Source organism: Hibiscus syriacus, unplaced genomic scaffold (genome assembly GCF_006381635.1).
Source record: "Hibiscus syriacus cultivar Baekdansim isolate YM2019G1 unplaced genomic scaffold, ASM638163v2 tig00005459_pilon, whole genome shotgun sequence".
Lineage (NCBI taxonomy): Eukaryota > Viridiplantae > Streptophyta > Magnoliopsida > Malvales > Malvaceae > Hibiscus > Hibiscus syriacus.
The window spans coordinates 1,222,107-1,244,439 of record NW_024062058.1 but is presented as its reverse complement, the minus strand read 5'-3'; the positions used below and the strand labels follow the sequence as shown (position 1 = coordinate 1,244,439).

Sequence of the window (22,333 nt, the reverse complement as noted above, 5' to 3'; positions counted from 1 at the left end):
TTTCAGTAATCGATTGACTTTTTTTTTATTCCGGTTTCATTTGTTTAGGGGATGATGAACCTGGAAATGGAAGTGAAATTAAGGATACGAATCGATCTCTGTTCACCGCTTCTATAATGCCTTCTCCCGCCTTTCTGTAGAAATTTAAGGTCGAAATTGGATTTCATACCTTGTTGAATTCTTTATTAACTTTGATGCCTTCTCTCCTTCTTGTGGTTAGTTAATATCTCTTCGAGTTGGCTACAGAATGTTCTTTGATATTGGAAGTTCGTCGAATCTTGCTTCTTTTTCCTGCGATTTTAGACGATGATGGTTTGGCTATGGGGATTGTGTTTATGGGTCTTCTCACAAAGTGCTACTATTAATTATACAAAAATATTTGAACTTGATCAAAACCACCTTACTCAGAGAGAAATTGGAAGGTACTCCTGTTGTTGGCTTCTTTAGGCGTTATATGCCTTGCTTTCTATTTTGCTGTATGCAGTGTAGATATGGACGACGCTATAGTCCCAACTAGCATGACAGCATACTTATCTTTACTCCCATGGAGAAATATCATTGGCAGCATCACAACCGGTGTAATATCTACCCTCTTTCTGGCATTGTCTTATCTGCATCCTTTCATAGCTGCATATGCAAGATTCTTGACTATGATTTCTTGCAGTAATATTTGTCACCTTTTATGACTTTTTGTGATTATATATGTATTCTCCTTGAAGCACTGTCAGAGCCGGCTTTTTGAGGGGAGCAACCTGAGCACTTGCTCAACGAGGGCCCCCATTCTATATAATATTAGCTCAAGAGTAATTGTGATATTATTGGGGGGGGGGACGTGCATAACTCCGCATTGAGGTGGGTGTTTTTTGTAGAGGAAATGTTTGCAGTCTGTGGATTACATCTGCAGGCATTGCAGCATAAGAGTAGACCAAAAGTGCAGTCTGCAAGAAGAAGACTGTTTATTTTTTAACGTCTGCACTGCTAAAATGAACGAATATAAGAAACTGATTTTTTAAACTTAAAAGAGTTTTGCAATACTGAGATTTAAATAATTTTAGTTTTACAATACTAAATTTAAATAATTTATACACTAATAAAAATTATTTGAAAATAATCAATCCATGAAATAAATCAATCTATACTAATAAATTATTTAAATAAGCAATCCATACAACTACATAATAAATCAATCCATATTTAAAAAATACTATACAAAATAAATTATTTAAAATAAATCAATCCATACTAATAAATTAAAATAAAGCAATCCATATTTTAAAATAAATCAATCTATACTAATAAATTATTAAATAAATCAATCCATACAACTACAATAATAAATCAATCCATATTTTAAAATAAATCAATATACTAATAAATATTAAAATAAATCATATTTTAAAATAAATCATCCATACTAATAAATTATTTAAAATAAATATTTAAAAATAAATCAATCCATATTTATAATAATTATTTTAGAGTAAATTATTTTATAATAAATATTTTAAAATAAATACCTTATTAAATTATTTAAAATTATTAATAATAACTATATTTATAATTGTTTTGAAGAGGTTTGAGACCTTTGAAGACATAAAACCAAGTCTGCACCAAGAAGAGCTCGCGCAGACGTTGAAGAGCTTTGTCTTCTAAAAAACAAACAGTCTGCGAAGCCTAATGTCTGCGCGTGGTCTGCGCGACGCAGACATAAGTGGTTTGAAGAACTTGTGTAGACAACAAGGCCCAACCAAGGCCCAAACACGAGCCCAAGTAATTAGGGTTTTAAACCCTAAACCTGTCATCATTCAGCCGCCGCCGCCGCTTCTGTTGGACTTCCAGCCGCGCCCGCCGTCACTGTTCCGGCCCACTCCGATGTCCAGCCGCCGTTCCCCCGCCACCATCGTCATCTACAGTGAAAAATCAATCAAACAGCAACCCCCATCAGTGACCAAATCAACCAAAAACCAAACCCCAAATTAAAATACCAATAAATCCCTAAATATTCGGGATTTATATCTTACAAAATCAGAGACTCATACCCCTATTCTAGATATCATCATCATCTCACCCAACAAACAAGATTAAAGTACATGCAGCAACAAAAAGGAGGCCATTCGGGTTTTTAAAAAAAAAGATTGGGAGCAGAAGAAAAACCATAAAATAGAGAGGACATTCGGGGGGGTAAAAAAAAAAATAGAAAAGAGAGAAAGCCAAAACTTACCAATAACGGGTCACTGCTTCATCGGAGGAACTGGGCCATCTTCGAAGGTAAATTCCCATCTTTGGGGGGGGTTCGGGTTCAAGTTGGTTGTGGGAAAGGGAAGAGCTTTAGGTTTTCAAAAGAGAAAGAAGGAAGAGAGGAACTTAGGGTTTATGGGTGTTTGTTTTAAGAGCCGACCGCGGCTGGAAACGCCGTGGAGCGGCGGCTGGTCGATGGGTTCGGGGAGAGAGTTCAGAACTCTCTCCTTTCTTCTTTTCTTTTTTTTTTGGGGCTCAGGAAGCAAATGAGAAATGTGAGATGAGAAAGCTTTGGGCTTAGGGTTATACATCTCCCACGAAACGACGTAGTTTCAATGGGGACCGATCTGTAATTTTATTTGGGTTAACTACACGTTTAGTCCCCCGCTCTTTGTAATATAATTATTAAGTCATATAATGAAGTTATATATTATTTGATTTCAAGCCTTTGTTTTTCCTTCCTTGCATTTTAGTCCCTGCAGGTTGAGAAACTCACCCGTGTCTCTCATATATTTAGGGTAAATCGCACTATAGGTCCCTTGCAGTTGTAATCTATTTATTTCAATCATATACTGAAAATTTGCTTTATTATATTTGAGCACTTATTTCTGTATTTCCATTTTAGTCCTAATTTCTTGTTTGATATTTTTGTGGGTGTTTGAGTTTAGCCATCATATTTGCAATATTCCATTTTAGTCACTGTTTATTATTTGATTTAATTACTGTTCGGCCCTCTATGTTTCTGTTGATATTTTAATTTGGCCTTAATATTTATGCATGTTACATTTTGGTCAATCTTACAGTTTATGTATTTTGTATTTTGTATATCATGTTCATATAGTTTATATTTTGGTCACTAGATCCTCTGTTGCTAATTTTTATAAATTTGTACATTGTATTCTGCAGTTATATATATTTTATTTTATCCTATTATAATGTAATGTTATTATAGTCATACTTGACTTTGGTCCCATGTTTGTAATAATTTCATTTTAGTTCTCTATATTATTTTGGGTTATCTTCATTTGATACATGTATTATTTAATATTTGTAATTCGGACTTTGGTTTTTTACTGTTTAGTCCCATTAGTTTTATTTCTTTATTTTGGTCCCTAAATTTCTTTTCTTCTGTTTTTAACCTATTAAGTTTCTGTATTTGCTATTTACTCTCTTAAATTCTTGTATTTACTATTTCAGTACATCAAGTTTCTGTTTTTCTTCCTTTTGATCCTTGTAATTACAAATATTTACCTTTTGATAATATTATCTTGGTTTATAATATTTTTTTATTTTATTTTAGTCATTTATGTATGATTTTATTGCACTTATTATTTGGTTGTTTGTAGTATGTAAATGATGTTTTTTAGTAATGTAAATATTTTATTTTGTATTTCCAATTACATTATTTTCATTATATTTTTTCTATATATGAAATATTCGACTATATTTTCAAGAACACGTATGCATAGAATGGGCGTGGAAAGTACCACTTGGTCGAAGTGGTACGATCCGATACGGCATTTTAACGACATAGGAACTTGCAACAAGTCGATTATATTTTACTAATTAATTTATTTTAATAATGTAATGTGTGTTTTTTTTTAATATTTATTTCATTTTTATTTGAATGCAAACGTAAATTTCATTTTTATTCGATTCGCATTTTATCAAGAGGGAAATATTCTTTATGGATAAGAAATAGTCGAGTTAACTTTCCCGATGGAGGATTACTAATTTCGATATTTCTTTTCGAGTTAAAGAATTTTCTGTAAATAATTAACTCGAAGCAAATTGATTAAATTTCAATAAATGGATCGTGATTTAACTTTATATTCGATTTATAATTTCCATCATCACGACGATATGTAAGCGATACAGTACCAATTTTGGACGCTGTGGGGTGCTAATCCTTCCCCACATGTAACCGACTCCCAACCCATCAAATCGATTTTCTGGTAAACGTAGACCACTTTGTCTTTAAAAATGATTTTTCTTAAAATTATTTTGAAAGATGTTTTTAGGTATTCGACCTGCCTAATCTAAAGGTCGATGGCGACTTTTTCAAATTTTCAAATCAATTCAAAATCACCCATTTTTTTAAAAAAAATAAAGTCGTAATCGTTTTTTTAAAATAATATTAATTGTTTCACAAAAATGGTTATGACAGCTTGGCGACTCTGCTGGGGACCTTTTTAGAGTCAAGAGTCGCTCACACATTGTCGTCTTAGTGGAAATTATAAGTTTGAGTACATAGTTAACTTATGATCCGTTTTGAAATTTTTAATTGCTTCGTTTTTGACATACTAACATTTTATTTTTGGCTTCACTTTATCAAGATTTTATCATTTTTTTCCTTGTTTTGTTTTCCTTTTGGGTCGAAGGTAGGTACGTTCCTCCTCACACACATCACGTGCATTCACATAACATGAGCTCTAGACACGAGCTTCGATCCAAGTTAGTCGGGTGAATGTTTACTCTCGTAAGAATTTATTCTTCGTATGAGTTTTTAGCAAATAACCCATGGGATACATACTTTATACCTTCGTAGGAATTTATTCCTCGTATGGGTATAAGACAGTGAATCCCCTCGAATTGAACTCGTTCCGCTTGAAACCTGTAATGGGTAAGGATCGAGGGTTTGGCAGCCCAAGGGGGCACCGACATCAAGGACAATTCGAGTCTTTTTTTCGTTAGAGCCGAAACCAAGCATATAGTGAACCGTCGAACGATCACCCTAGGTATAGTCATACCGAACCTTTGTCCGTCAGTAGGTACCTAAAATAGGTGTACACAAAGGAGGAATATTTCTAAACCCTTATCTTTTGTTTTAATTTCGTAGAATTTGTTTTCTTTTTGAATAAAAGCATGCGAACTAGATACCATGCGGTTAGGATTATTTTCTTGAAATTAAATCAATTTTGGGTGGATAGCATGTCCGGGTAGGATTGTTATCTATTGAAAGCATGTTTGGGTAGATATCATGATGGGATAGGTGTTATATTCATCTCTAAATAATATATATATATATATCGATTGTCTTACCTGTACTAACTAATTTCTTTTCTTTTCTTTGTGTGCACTAACTTATTTATTTTCTGTTGTTTTTGTTTTTTTCATTCTTCTTTACATTTGCATCATCATAACATAATGCGAAAATATTGATCAAGGGGATATTCGAGAGAAAATTTTCACAAGAAGAGATAAAAGTTTTCAACCAAGCAGTCGCGTACACAGACATGCACCGAAGGCTAAAAAGAAATGCACAGAGTACAAGAAGGAGACTTGCTCAAGACGATCGTGCAACGTTCGAGACTAAAATGATGAGCCACTGATCCGATGAGTGATCCAGCAGTCGATTTTTATCTACGATCATTTCATCGCTATTTATCAAGGAGCGATACACTGACTTCCGCACCACTGGGGCATTAACAGAGTTAGGTTACAGAATGCTTTAGGGGCATCAGTTCCAAATACAAAGATTCGAGACAAAGCAGTGAGCTCGAAGATCGTGCAACATTTAAGACTGAAGTCTGGGGATTAATCCAGCAATAGATTATTATTTACGATCGTTCCGACGTTATTCATCGAAGAGTGATGCACTGACTTCAGCATCGCCGGGGCATTAAAAGAGTCTGTTTACAAAACGCTTGAGGGGCATCATTTTCAAGGATGAAGATCCAAAATGAAGCAGCGACCCATTTCAGATTCAACATCTGAGAGAAGTCAAGTCTGTAAAGTGGACTGTCTTGTAATGTGAAAACTTTTATTTCTAGTGAAAATTGTTCTAAAATATTCATTGTTGGGATCAACATTTCTGCATTTGCATTTGCATCGTTGCATTTTGCATAACATTCATTTAAGCATGTTTACATGCATTAATCATACCTTGCTGGAAACTTTTGAGGAAGCACTTCTAACTGTGCAATTGCATTCACACAGTACTGAGAATGGATGCAAAATTTGAGGAATTAAAGAAAGAGCTGAACGAGAGTTTGCAAAAGATGCAAGTTGAGTGGGAGGTTAAAATGGAGCAGATGCAAAAGACCACCGTGGATCGTATCTTACAAAACCAAAAAGACCTAGTTGACCAAATGGTAGCAAAGATGGCTGAGCTCAACCAAGAAAAAGGCAAAGAAAAGATTTCATTAACCCGTGAAACAGTTAAATGTGTGAAAGCACAGGCTAGTTCGCAACCAATTATCTCGCCCAACAGGATTTCTAGTCACCAAGCGACGAGAAGAGCCAAGAACGAGATCCCAGAGAATCTGAAACAGTGGTGCAGAGAGATTTCAGGGAATGAGAGGACAAACCTCTCACAACGGGATGGATGCAACAGAACTAGTACTAGTTCCCGACTTGGTGCTCCCGCCCAAATTCAAGATGCCCGAGTTTGAAAAGTACAGGGGAACCAGTTGCCCCAATGCCCACCTCACGATGTTTATTCGAAGAATGACTGGATACACTAACAATGATCAGATGTTGATCCACTGTTTTCAAGACAGTTTGATTGGACCTGCTTCAAGGTGGTACCACCAACTGAGTCGTTCTCAAGTCCGCTCCTGGAGGGATTTGGTTAGTGCTTTTCTGGGCCAATACAAGCACATGATTGATATGGCCCCCGATCGAACAATGCTTCATAATATGGGGATGAATTATGAGAGTTTTCGACAGTACGCACAACGATGGAGGGATATTGCATCTCAAGTGCATCCACCAATGACTGAAAGAGAGTTCATCACTATATTCATAGATACATTACAGTCTCCTTATATCGACTACATGATAGGGGTTGCCACTAAGAGTTTCTCTGACATTGTCATGTGTGGAGAAATGATTGAAAGAGCTATTAATAATGGCCAGATATGTGGTACTAGCCATACTGACATTGAGGAAAGAGCTGAGGTCAGTCTAGTGGATTTAACTAATCTGGGGACCGTCTCATAATGATTTTCGTAAAAGACATGCATCAATCCAATTCCGATGACATATGAGGAATTGCTCCCACTCTAATTGAGAACAACCTGGTGATTCCAGTTCAATCCAAACCAAGAACTGACCCATATCCTGAAGGCCATGATATTAATGCCATATGCAGCTATCACATTGGGATCTCAGGGCATACCACTGAGAATTGTAGGGCATTAAGTGCAAGGTCCAAGATCTGATCGATTCAGGGACATTAACGTTCAATGTGTAATGGGGCATTCTGATCGGAAGTCGGTCGGGCATCCATCAGGAGATTTTGTTGCATTCTCATGCATGACATCTTGTTTGAATTTGTTTTCTTTTGTTCTTCTTATGTTTAAATTTTTGTAAGTCACTTGACGTCCGAACATTGTAAATAAATACTTCCTTTTAAAAAAAAAATGACAATGAGCAAATTTTAAATCTTGAATTCTTTGAATATCATTTTAATTAAAAGCATTTTAAAATTGAGGTTGTAAATCTTTGACAAATGACAAGATTGAACCCTGCAAAACAGTGACCCCTTGATCCTAATCCAGAGGTACACCAGAATACATACCATTTTCTGCAGGGACCGAGCTAGTTTTCTGTTCACAAAGAGTCAATCAAGGTTTGGCATTCAGGTATGTGTTAGGAGGATAAAATGGGGCAACTAGCACTGAGATTGCAAAACTAATTGGTTATTATTTCTGTTTATGACGTTCAATGATGATCATAATCTTCTCAGATGGAATGGTCAAGTAGATGAATCTAGTTTAGGTCAGTTGCTTGGGAATTGAACTCTAACGATGAGATTTTCTGACCTTCAACAAACACCGAGACTATAACAGGTTCTCCTCAGCGAGCTTAAGAAATGGAATACGTAAACAAACAAACAAAAACATATATGTATACAATAAAGCTGAGCTATTCCGCTAAAGCAATTGGTTATAGAGAAAACTCGAAAACCCTGGCTTTATGAATAGATTACATTCAAACCATGACATTGATCGGGTACTTGGCAATCCGGTGTATGCTCCACTGTGGTTGTCAAGTCGAAGACTTTGTGACGACATGAATAATTCAGCTAGCCGAACAAAGGCAATTATAAAATATATGTATAATAAAGCTGAATTCAGCTAGCCAAACAATGGCAAATTAAATCAAATTTAATAAATAAGGAGTTTCGATGAATATGGAGTAAGGGAGTTGAGGAACGCCTGTTATAGTCGACTTCACACGAGCACTTAGAATTCTCGTTTTTAGACCGATATTTCTGCACTACCTTGACTAGGTAAGTCTACGAAGCTTGAACAAATTGAAGATTTCAGAGAACTGAAACAAAAGTGTTCTAAAGAGTTTAGCAAGTGACTATGCTAGTGGTGTCATTTTGATCGCCTTCGATTAAAATGCCAAATCAAGAAAAAGGGGTATGTCATTACCTTCACGAGGACCAATGGATGAAACACACCTTAGAATTTAGGTAGCCAACCTCTAAACCCACCTGTCGATCTTGATATTTGTCAAAGTTTTGTAGTTATCAATGATTAAAAGAGCATTTGATTCTTTTGATATCCAATGAATTCATGATTTATGATTGGCTTCAATTGTGAAACGTAGAAGGAGGCAATATTTTTCAAAATTTTGAAAATTTGAGAAGAAGATAAACATTTTCAAACAAGATAATCTCTCCGGAAGTATCTTGGAATTCAACAAATATATCTCCGAAGCTCAGAATCGAAGTTGGGCAAGAGAAGCTATTTTGGGGCAAAATTTGCTGGGGCAAGGAAACAAATTATCTCAGGTCAAGGTGTGCAAGAGTACACCATGGTGGAAGAGAAGACAAACTAAGTCAGTGATAGAATGAAGACTGCACAAACAACCCTTCCCCTCACAAATCAACATACATACATCAATACAAACATATATCAATACATACATACATCAATACATACATACATAATACATAAAATTTGCATCAAACATTTATCATCATATATATAAAGACATTTTTCTTCTCACTTGGGACAATTGGACAAAAAAATCAATAAATTTCATCTTGACATCCATCATAACATCCAATATAGTCAGTCAAAAATGCATCATTTTGATCTCTCAGGAAAATCAAAGCTCGGAAATGACCAGATGTCTAACTTACAGAAACAATGATTTGGGCTTCCTGAAGTCAACAATCAAGACATTTCCTCAACGTGCATGAACAAACAGACTTTTTATCGCCTTTGAGGGTGTTTTTCTTGAAACAAATTTTTATCTCACTTGAGATATTTTTCCACAAATTGTGAGAATTTTTAAAGCAAATTTTGTCTAACTTGAAACATTTTCTCTTAAAACAAGATCATCTTTGAGTTTGTTTCTCTGGAAACAATGTTTTATCCCTTAAAACAATTTCTTTTGAAAAAAAAAATAAAAAAATCATTGAATCTCTTCCTTTGGAAACGAAATTTTGTTTCTCTCGAGACAATTTCTTTTGAGAAAAATCTTTGAGTTTATTTCTTTGGAAACAAAATTTATCATCTTTGAATCTGTTTCCCTTGAAACAAACAAACATCTTTGAGATCGTTTCCCTTGAAATGAATTTTGTCTCAGTTAAGACAATTTCCCATGAAACACCGATCTTGGAGAACGTTTCCCTTAAAAACAAATTTTGTCTCACTTGAGACAATTCCCTTTAAATGCCATCTTTGGGTTGTTTCCTTTGAAATGAATTTTGTCTCTCTCGAGACAGTTGCTTCTGAAAAAACTTATCTTGGAGTTTATTTCACTTGAAACAAAGCAAATATCTTTGAGATCGTTTCTCTTAAAACGAATTTTGTCTCCCTTGGGACAATTTTTATCAAAATCCAATCTTTGAGTTTGTTTCTATTGAAACACATCTTTGAGTTGGTCTTCTTTGAAACCATTATCCCTAGATAACCAGCCGTCCTCATCATGTAGGAACCGTGTTATCACCTTTAGATGGCCAGCCGTCCTCATCATGTAGGAACCGTGTCATCCCCAGACCAGATCTCTTCATCACGTATGAGCCGTGTCATTCCCCAGACCAGATCTCCTCATCACGTAGGAACCGTGTTATCACCTTTAGATGGCCATCCGTCCTCATCATGTAGGAACCGTGTCATCCCCAGACCAGATCTCTTCATCACGTATGAGCCGTGTCACCTTTAGATGACCAGATCTCTTCATCACGTATGAGCCGTGTCATTCCCCAGACCAGATCTCCTCATCACGTAGGAGCCGTGTCAACCATAGATAACCAGCCGTCCTCATCACGTAGGAACCGTGTTATCACCTTTAGATGGCCAGCCGTCCTCATCATGTAGGAACCGTGTCATCCCCAGACCAGATCTCTTCATCACGTATGAGCCGTGTCATTCCCCAGACCAGATCTCCTCATCACGTAGGAGCCGTGTCAACCATAGATAACCAGCCGTCCTCATCACGTAGGAACCGTGTTATCACCTTTAGATGGCCAGCCGTCCTCATCATGTAGGAACCGTGTCATCCCCAGACCAGATCTCTTCATCACGTATGAGTCGTGTCACCCTAGATAACCAGCCGTCCTCATCACGTAGGAACCGTGTTATCACCTTTAGATAGCCAGAACTCTTCATCACGTATGAGTCGTGTCATTCCCCGACCAGATCTCTTCATCACGTATGAGCTGTGTCCCCTTTAGATGACCAGACCTTTTCATTGCGTATGAGTAGTGTCGTCCCCACCAACAGAACTATCCATTTTTTTCAAACCAAAAAGAGGAGAACCAGACAAAAACTTGTTTTCTTGTCGTCTTTGCCCTATTCTCGTTAACACAAGAATGTGCAAAGAGGGGCAGCTGTAGACACCCGTTTTTGTCCGGGTTTTTTTTTATCGTTTTTTTATTATTATTATTATTATTATCGTTATCTTATTATTTTATTATTATTTATTATTACATTTTTTTTTTGCAGGCCAAAGCCCAATACAACAAGGCCCAACCAAGGCCCAAACACGAGCCCAAGTAATTAGGGTTTTAAACCCTAAACCTGTCATCATTCAGCCGCCGCCGCCGCTTCTGTTGGACTTCCAGCCGCGCCGCCGTCACTGTTCCGGCCCACTCCGATGGTCCAGCCGCCGTTCCCGCGCCACCATCGTCATCTACAGTGAAAAATCAATCAAACAGCAACCCCATCAGTGACCAAATCAACCAAAAACCAAACCCCAAATTAAAATACCAATAAATCCCTAAATATTCGGGATTTATATCTTACAAAATCAGAGACTCATACCCCTATTCTAGATATCATCATCATCTCACCCAACAAACAAGATTAAAGTACATGCAGCAACAAAAAGGAGGCCATTCGGGTTTTTAAAAAAAAAGATTGGGAGCAGAAGAAAAACCATAAAATAGAGAGGACATTCGGGGGGTAAAAAAAAAAATAGAAAAGAGAGAAAGCCAAAACTTACCAATAACGGGTCACTGTTGCTTCATCGGAGGAACTGGGCCATCTTCGAAGGTAAATTCCCATCTTTGGGGGGGGTTCGGGTTCAAGTTGGTTGTGGGAAAGGGAAGAGCTTTAGGTTTTCAAAAGAAAGAAGGAAAGGAGAACTTAGGGTTTATGGGTGTTTGTTTAAGAGCCGACCGCGGCTGGAAACGCCGTGGAGCGGCGGCTGGTCGATGGGTTCGGGGAGAGAGTTCAGAACTCTCTCCTTTTCTTTTCTTTTTTTTTTGGGGCTCAGGAAGCAAATGAGAAATGTGAGAGAAAGCTTTGGGCTTAGGGTTATACATCTCCACGAAACGACGTAGTTTCAATGGGACCGATCTGTAATTTTATTTGGGTTAACTACACGTTAGTCCCCCGCTCTGTAATATAATTATTAAGTCATATAATGAAGTTATATATTATTTGATTTCAAGCCTTTGTTTTTCCTTCCTTGCATTTTAGTCCCTGCAGGTTGAGAAACTCACCCGTGTCTCTCATATATTTAGGGTAAATCGCACTATAGGTCCCTTGCAGTTGTAATCTATTTATTTCAATCATATACTGAAAAGTTTGCTTTATTATATTTTGAGCACTTATGTTTCTGTATTTCCATTTTAGTCCTAATTTCTTGTGTTATGATATTTGTGGGTGTTTGAGTTTAGCCATCATATTTGCAAATATTCCATTTTAGTCACTGTTTATTATTTGATTTAATTACTGTTCGGCCCTCTATGTTTCTGTTGATATTTTAATTTGGCCTTAATATTTATGCATGTTACATTTTGGTCAATCTTACAGTTTATGTATTTTGTATTTTGTATACCATGTTCATATAGTTTATATTTTGGTCACTAGATCCTCTGTTGCTAATTTTTATAAATTTGTACATTGTATTCTGCAGTTATATATATTTTATTTTAGTCCTATTATGTAATGTTATTATAGTCATACTTGACTTTGGTCCCAATGTTTGTAATAATTTCATTTTAGTTCTCTATATTTTTGGGGCTAATTTTTATAAATTTGTACATTGTATTCTGCAGTTATATATTTTTATTTTAGTCCTATTAAATGTAATGTTATTATAGTCATACTTGACTTTGGGTCCCAATGTTTGTAATAATTTCATTTTAGTTCTCTAATTATTTTTGGGTATCTCATTTTGATACATGTATTATTTAATATTTGTAATTCGGACTTTGGTTTTTTACTGTTTAGTCCCATTAGTTTTTATTTCTTTATTTTGGTCCCTAAATTTCTTTTTCTTCTGTTTTTAACCTATTCAGTTTCTGTATTTGCTATTTACTCTCTTAAATTCTTGTATTTACTATTTCAGTACATCAAGTTTCTGTTTTTCTTCCTTTTGATCCTTGTAATTACAAATTTACCTTTTGATAATATTATCTTGGTTTATAATATTTTTTTTTTTATTTTAGTCATGTATGATTTATTGCACTTATTATTTGGTTGTTTGTAGTATGTAAATGATGTTTTTTAGTAATGTAAATATTTTATTTTGTATTTCCAATTACATTTATTTTCATTATATTTTTATCTATATATGAAATATTCGACTATATTTTCAAGAACACGTATGCATAGAATGGGCGTGGAAAGTACCACTTGGTCGAAGTGGTACGATCCGATACGGCATTTTAACGACATAGGAACTTGCAACAAGTCGATTATATTTTACTAATTAATTTATTTTAATAATGTAATGTGTGTTTTTTTTAATATTTATTTCATTTTTATTTGAATGCAAACGTAAATTTCATTTTTATTCGATTCGCATTTTATCAAGAGGGAAATATTCTTTATGGATAAGAAATAGTCGAGTTAACTTTCCCGATGGAGGATTACTAATTTCGATATTTCTTTTCGAGTTAAAGAATTTTCTGTAAATAATTAACTCGAAGCAAATTGATTAAATTTCAAATAAATGGATCGTGATTTAACTTTATATTCGATTTATAATTTCCATCATCACGACGATATGTAAGCGATACAGTACCAATTTTGGACGCTGTGGGGGTGCTAATCCTTCCCCACATGTAACCGACTCCCGAACCCATCAAATCGATTTTCTGGTAAACGTAGACCACTTTTGTCTTTAAAAATGATTTTTCTTAAAATTATTTTGAAAGATGTTTTTAGGTATTCGACCTGCCTAATCTAAAGGTCGATGGCGACTCTTTTCAAATTTATTCAAATCAATTCAAAATCACCCATTTTTTTAAAAAAAATAAAGTCGTAATCGTTTTTTTAAAATAATATTTAATTGTTTCACAAAAAAATGGTTATGACAACTTACACAGTGAAAACAAACACCACCTTAATTTTACTCCCAAAAGTCCAAAACTTAAAAAGTGTACGTGCAATATATATATATATATTATATTTTAATTTTAACGGTTAGTGATTATTCCTTCAATTCGATTTTTAATTTCAAAAATCTCATTAACTTACCACACAATTCAAAGTTTTAACGGTAAAATAATTAAATGTTTTTAATTTTTCATAATTAGATTTTTTCTCATTTATTGAATTCCAATTTCCCATAACTAGATAATTCGAGTTTAAAATCTTATTGTTGTCGTTTGAAAGATGCGCTTAAGAATAGTGATAATTGTGATATTCATGGATATTTATATGTGGAATTGAAGTTACTTTAATATTTTTTGTTCAAAAAAAAAAATTGGGGGCTTTTGATATTTTAAAGTTTTTTAAACTTGTTGATTGTTTTCCTCATACAATTATTGCATATAGAATATTGTTAATTATTCCTGTGACAATTGCAACACCCAAAAGAAGTTTTTCAAAATTAAAATTACTCAAATCTTATTTCGTAGTTCTATGTCACAAGAAAAGGCTTAATAGATTAGTTCTGGTGGCAATCGAGAATGAGATTTTAGATAAAGTTGCTTATGAAGATTTGATTGATGAATTTACTTCAAAGAATGTTCGTAGGATGAGATTTTTCAAATGATAAACTTATAAGTTAATGAATGTCCCTTATTATTTTATTATTTTAGTTGTATTTTCTTAATAAAGTAATGAAAATTTTGTATTTGATAAAGTTTAATTATTTTTATAGTTTATTAATAAAATATTAAATTAATTATTTTATTAATGATACTTTCCTTCTATGAGCCTTATTATTAAATTTTTGCTGAGTCGTTCATGGTCCCGAAAATTTTCGAGACTGCTCTGATTTCTGTGGAATGCATGCTACGAATTTAGCGTCATGCCATGAGTTATTTGGCATATATTTAATGATTTTGACAATTCCAAATACAAATTATAGGTGATCCTGTATGTTGCTGTTGCTTTGGTTTTGGCATATTCCCCTTTGATATTTTTTATTTCTCATCTTGTTACTTCTTTCTAAGAACACACTGGCGGATAGCTCTCCCTCTTCAGGCAATTCCTAGTAATCCTTATAATTGAGCTAGGAACCACATTTACTAGATTTGCAGCTTTCTCCTCTATATGGATAAATTTTGAAGTTGGGTTCTCTCTATTCTTTTGGATTTCTTTTTGTTGAAATTACTCAAGTGTCTCTTTAGATGATATGCACTCTCAACATTTTACTTGTTTACTTGCGCAACAGCCAATCTCATTTCCCGCCTTCTTCTTGGCTGACATTTTAACCTCCATGGCCAAGGTATGAACCCCTGACGTCATCTGTTCTTCTTATGCAAGCTATTTGTTTTGTTTCTAGTAATTATGAAATTGTACCAATTAAAGGAACAATCTTATGAAATGTTTTCTTCTATTTTGTTACTCTATGGATAAAGTTGAAGTCTACTGCTCATACTGTATGGTAACTGCTTTCTTGCGCCTTCTTCTTGGCTGACATTTTAACCTCCATGGCCAAGGGGAACCCCTGACGTCATCTGTTCTTCTTATGCAAGCTATTTGTTTTGTTTTAGTAATTATGAAATTGTACCAATTAAGGAACAATCTTATGAAATGTTTTCTTCTATTTTGTTACTCTTATGGATAAAGTTGAAGTCTACTGCTCATACTGTATGGTAACTGCTTTCTGATTTCTCATGCATTCTATCCTATGGATCTACTCGAAGGTTATGGTATTTCATTCAGTTTGGTAAGATGAGCTGGGTTTACTTTTCTAATTTCTTGTAATTGTTTGTTGTGTGAAGGTTTTTTCAGATTCGGAGCGTTCAGTATGTCGAATGGTTCATCGCCAGGTAATTCTAATACCGATGACTTCTACATAGGTTACTTATTAAAGGCCAAGTGCAAACACAATCTGAATTTAGTGTCTTTGTTGTAATTTTTATTTCATCTCAGATTGGCTGAAGTAAATACTTTATTTGATCTTAATCATTAATATCAGTAAGTTGTGTCACCTACATAAATTTTGGTCAAGCTACTGTTTTATGAAAAATCAATAGAATGTTAAATTTGACGCTTTTCAGCATGCAATTGTTACTCTTGCTTCTGCTGTCTAAGGGCTTAAAGCTAGCTGAACCAAGGGTCTTAATGTTGTGCCTTCCAATGACTTAAAATAGAGCTGTTGAATTGCTTGGATGAGTCTTCTAGTTAAACCAGTGCTTGAGGTTTCCTGCTTCCAGATTTATCTATTATTTTCTCATGATGTAAATGAAAAAATGAGGGGAATACCATATCTTTCTTGAGTACAGAGGATTATGCTTAGATTTGAATTATTCTTTCATACCATAGTTTGAACGCCTAAACTTTTGTATCATATCTTAGATGATTAATGAGGTTTCATTGGCATGTAGGTAGCAACATGCATGGCTTGAAGCTGACTCAACTGCAATTCCTCTAGTTCTGTTATTCCTTATATTTGGAGGTTAATGCAGGGTTTGCGCAGTACATGGACACGAAGGAGAAGACAACTCTTCTTAATGGTAATAATACATACATCTAGATCCTGATGCTTATATTTCTTACCAATTATATTTTGTTGCCATGGACATGGAACTATGAACTAGTAAGATTATGCCCAAAGAGATTTCTTATAGTTTGTGACCCTCAACTTCGTCGGTGCTTTATTTTGCTAGTTCTTACTTGTTTTACCTCATTGATCAGATAATGCAATATTGTACGGCTAATTACTCTTCTATCTTTTAAACCCAATTTGCATGTGATTCAGCTTTTAAATATTCGACAGCAGTCCCTGTGATTTTTCTTTCAGCCCTTAAGTATCAGGTCTTACCCGATATGGACATACGTTACCGTCGCCTTTGGCTTTGTCAAGTCTTGTTAACTCACTTTACTAGTTTTACTGCGAAGTAATCATGATTGGGACCTTAGAAATGTACCCTCTCCTTTCTCCTCGCGAATTAAACACTACGTAGCTTCTGTTTCAGAGGGCAATTTGGCATTTCTTGCATCTTATTTTAGGCTCATTATAAATTCGTTCGATCGAAACGACTCGGGACACATATAAGTGTTACAGGCTTCAGTACATTTTCAGAACACATACTGTTCGAGATGGCACAGCCGTAGTTTTTTTTTTTACTATATTCGAACATTCTATTATGTATGCATACTGATGTTCTTTTACTATTTCTTATTGTCTTTACCAGAATTTTCATGTTCAACAAACCGAGTTATTGTTCCGATCTTATATATGAGCGACGATAGGTATTATCTTCGACACAACTACTCGACTGTATTTATGGTCACCACCTTAGAGATGCTCAGAAGGTTTCAATGGATATTCTTTCGAGTCGAAAATGAGTGGAATAAGATGACCAAGTCGTGTCTTCAGCTTCATCTGATGACTGACATTCAAGGAGAGGACGAAAAGTTACTCAGATTAAGCAATCACTATGTATAGCTGAACACCAATCTCTTGGCTTCAAGTTCAGGGTAGTTCCAAATTAAATTTCATTATTTGCTATGATATCATCGTATATAGTATTATTTGGGCCTAAAAAGCTGCCATTTGATTTCGATTTGATTTTTTCAGGGTTACGAGTTTTTTTAATAATCAAAGTAATTATAAGATAATATTTATTCAAAAATAATTTTTAATTATTGACAAAGTATACATCTTACAAACAGTATTGTTCGAAATCGAATTCTCTAAAGAGAATTTTACTAAATGAATGATGTGATAACTTTTTATTCACATTCTAGATTCAAACTAATTTACAACGTTATTGATAATCAGCTGCTCGTTGGATATGATTATCATTTCATGACCGTTATGATACAATATATATATAAAAAGAAAACACCAATTTTGAAATAAACTCAAAACTTTGAAAATCTTCATTTCAACCCTTAAACCCACGTCAACCGCCGACTTTTGCTGTCGATAAAGCTCCACACGACCTGTCTTCCCTCCGACAACCTAACCTCCATGAAATATTGACCAATCAAAAATCAATCGATGACAAATCAACGTTTATACTACGCGAACCCTATGAGAAATTCATGATCGTCATGTTTCATAAGCTTAAACTAAGCCTTGTTCCTTCTAATTTAGCATGACTTTTTTTATACCATGGCTTTTTTCTATATCAATCAAACTTTCACAAGGTGCCCATGCTTTTCGTATAACAAAGTTTCATTTTGGCAGGACATGACGTGTTGTCTGGTTGCATTCCGGAGTTCCTCTCTCTCTACGAAACAGAGAGACTGGTTCAGGAACTCGCCAAGTTTGGGATTGATACGCACAATATTATTATTAACCAAGTAATTTTCGATGATGAAGGTACGCATAATTTCATACTATATCTATCATTTTTCCTTCCTTTGCCATTACAATTGTTGCTTAATAAAATGCTACCATCAATTGTTGATTTCCAAAAGTTTGAGATTTGCAATCAATTGTCAATGGTGTGGTAACATTGTTTATATCAGGTTACTGGGGTTGAACCTCTGAAAGCATTTTTCGCGTCATTTTCTTTCACCATATAAACCATCCTGCAAAAGAGGAACAGTTGAAGAACTTGAGCGACGAATATCGATGTTAAAGCAACAGTTATCAGAAGCTGAAGCAGAACTTGAGAAACTCCGAAGAGGACAGCAAGGCCTGAATGCTTCTTTATGACTTGTATGTCCCCTTTTTTCCGCTTGGCGGTCACTCGGGACAAATATAGTATCACTCGACATCGTTTGAGTTGATTGAAACATTTAGCATTCTATTGTGTTGTCGATAACGTCACATGAGCACAATTTATTTTACAAAAATTAAATTCTTTGAACATTATATTTTCACAATTGACATGCATTAGCTGTTGCCATGACAGTAATGTTATGAAGGGTTTTCCACTACCGAAGCCAAATTTATTCATTTTAAGTGGAAGCAATTATTTATTTTACAAGTGTGCAAACCATTAACTATACTCCCTTATTTTTTTCACGTACAAAGATTATTTATTTTAGTCTGGGAGGTTGTAAACAACAATAGGACTTCTCACAGTGTGACGATCGCTTTTCCATACAGCGAAGCTGATAGAACTGTAATTTTACTGCTCGTCGTGGGATTCGCTCTCACCACAACCTTAAAACTCCGCTTCTGCGACGGACGAGTGAAGAGGAGACTCGTCGCTAACCATGATTTGCACCCCTTTAGCGGCCTTAATGGTAGCATTGTACACAGATGGAGGACCTACATTGGTGACTCTTCTCCGGAAACACTACGGTTTTTGTTGGCTTTTCATGTGAGCTGCATCGATGGGTAGTTGAGAGCATCGTAGCCGAATCCAGGAAGGATCGAGGAGCAGTTTATGGATTTTGTGCCAACTAAATGTGCTAGATGATCCACTGTAGCCTTCATGGCATAGGAATTGTACATAAGACATCTCATCAATGTCATAGACTAGGCCTGGGTTTATTGCTCTTGCAGGATTCAGTTGACCAGCACCATAGGCGAACTCGGCATCTTTGTTCCCTCCGGCTCATCGGTTTTGCTGTGTAGATTATTAGTATGTTGCAGGTAAGTGTAAAGGATGTTAACAATGAATTTGTGAATATACTAAGCATATTAAGAATGATTACGTCTTTACCAGTGGTCATGATTGCGGATTTGATCGCGGCTGGTGTCCAAGTAGGTGAAATGATTTTACGTAGGCTGCAACACCTGCAAATGTGGGCAGGCCATGGAAGTGCCGGACATGAGAGTGAACTTGAATGTTGAGTGTCTCCTTTGAGCCCTGTGAGTGACTTTGTAAGAGTATAAGCTGCCAAGATGTCGACGCCAGGGGCTGTATATCAGGCTGTGCCAGGGTATGAAAGAGTATCGGTTTTAGGTCTCGAATACTCAACGATTGGCAGAAAACAGAAAATTTCTCTGGTTAAAGACAGAATACAAAACTTACACACCTTGAGAACATGCCGTGAGGCCGGATTTGGACCCCGAGATGAAAATGAAAATGAGCAACAAATGGGCAGGAACTTTTACTTCCTCAGACTTATATACCACTGCTGAAGGCGAGCTGCGAAATTTTGTGAATGGTTTCAGCATTTATCATTATCAACGGGGAATCATGCAACAACATAATCCAATACCTTGTAGAATGTATAATTTGTAGTTTCTCCGACAGTTGAGTTCACCATGTCGCCGGTGCCATGAAAATTTGAGCAGTGTCGAGGTATTGCTCGCTTTCAACAACAGTGCCAATTCCTCCGATTCCTTTGACAACAGAATCAACACCCCATTGACCTAGCGTGCAATAAACTAGCCTTCCTTTCACCTTGCAGGATCCAATGTGTTGTCGAAACAGAACCTTGCATTTCCTTGCTTTCGGAGTTCATCGCAACATCGGCCCCGCTGACAATAGGGTACAATTTTCCCTTCAATTCAAATGTATTAATCCCAATTCCCTGCTCATGCGTATGCGTTTCAAGACTGTATATGGTAACAATTTAAGAGCATACATGTAACTGATTATCAAACTCACCGGAAAACTTTTTCCGTTACCCAACTTGACTGTGCTCATGAACTTCCGGTTGATCCCACTGGCTGCCACGGTAAGAAGCCATGGGGAATAGTTAGAAACCGAACTCAAGCTCGGACCTTCATTCCCAGCAGAAGTCACAGTAATAATCCCTTCTTCAAGGCATGAAATGCACTACTGATATAGAATCCGTCACAAAATCCTGAGTCGCCCACCGATCGATACCGATATTATGTCACTCCATCGCTAGTAGCATCATCCAATGCAGCAAGAATATCCATATCGGCACACCCTGAGCTGGCCCAGCACACTTTGTACGTTGCTATCCTAGCTGATGGCACTGCACCACGAGCCGTGCCTTTGGCTAGCCCGTAAAGATCTGCATCTTGAACCAGGTTACCCGCTAGTGTTGATGAGTATGTGTTCCATGGCCATCAACGTCGATAGGCGATAAAATGTCGGCAGGGTCGGAGTTGCCATCGAGCTTGTAGTATTTAGCTCCTATATCTTGCTTTAGAACCCCAATCAAGGTGGTCAAACAAAATGAACAACAAACATTTAACCATGGGCTAAAAACCTAAACATTACCAATCAAACATTAAATCAGTTAAATCCAAAAGTGGGTGGTTTTTACTTGTTGCAGCCTGAGAAATTCGCAAAACGACTGCATGTTCCTTTCCATTTCGAGGGTGGCGGACCGAATCCATCGTCTTTAAAGCTCTCGGACTGTGGAGTAATGCCTGGAAGAACAGTGTACTTTGAAGATTGCTTTAAGACAACACGGTGATTAACAGAGATAAGAAGGGTTTTTTGTCAACCTGTATCAAGTAGACCCACAACTATATTTCTCTCCAACTTCAAATTTCTTCTAGCTGTTGAAGGTAGTCCAATGAAGTCCCATGATTTTGTCGTGTGCAGCTTGCGATACCGATTCGGAAACACAGACGCCACTTCTTCTAGGCCTAAACATTTCAAAAGCAGTTTAAGCAAATTTCACCGTTTGAAAAAGTGGAAATCAAATGAACCAATAGAGAAGAATTTTAAGTACCCTTTAACATTTCAGCTTCATCTTTGGATAGCTTGGCAGCGAAGGCATTGAAGCTCTTAGTGTAGCTATGAACAATGGACTCTTTGGCCCCATTTTCACTACTCAAAACAATTTTGAAAGCTTTAGGTTTTGAGTAATTAATCAAATCAAATTGCAATGTGAATTTACCTTCCTTTGACGGAGGAAAGAAGGCTTATGTGTTTTTGAACTGCAGATTGCTTGCTCACTGGACTATCTCCCAAGTAAACAATGTAAAAATCCTGTAACATTAAACACTAACAAATTAAATTACTGTCATAAATAAATGAGTATAAAAAGGGGGAAAAAAAGGAGAATGCGCCTTTGTTTCTTCTCCAAAAGCAAAAATATTCAGAATGATCAAAATCAAAAGAAGATGAAGGAGCTGATTGCTAAGGACTGAGAAAGAAATCCCAGTTTTCCATCCCAAAGGTTTTAGAATTTGCCTTGTTTAGCCTTTCCTCAAGGCTCTAGCAATGGGATTATATTAATAAACAAAAAATTCAAGGCCATTGACAGGTTCAGCTGGACTGACAGCAATAATAAATTTGCTAATGGATGAGAACAGCAAACGTATACTTCACTTCTCGAGCTCAACAAATTGAAAAAGAAAGGCTATGGAGTGGAGGAGCCTTAAAGAAAGATAACAAAATTCTCGTTTCTTGATGTAATGCAAAGTATTAGAAACCTGTGTA

General features: G+C 35.8%; 2 pseudogenes; one reads left to right on the top strand and one right to left on the bottom strand.

The window, feature by feature from the left end:
* Positions 1-306: 306 nt before the first annotated feature.
* LOC120199446 lies at positions 307-15,992 on the top strand (annotated as a pseudogene).
* A 3,022-nt stretch (positions 15,993-19,014) lies between these two features.
* On the bottom strand, positions 19,015-21,976 carry LOC120199390 (annotated as a pseudogene).
* Positions 21,977-22,333: the final 357 nt, after the last annotated feature.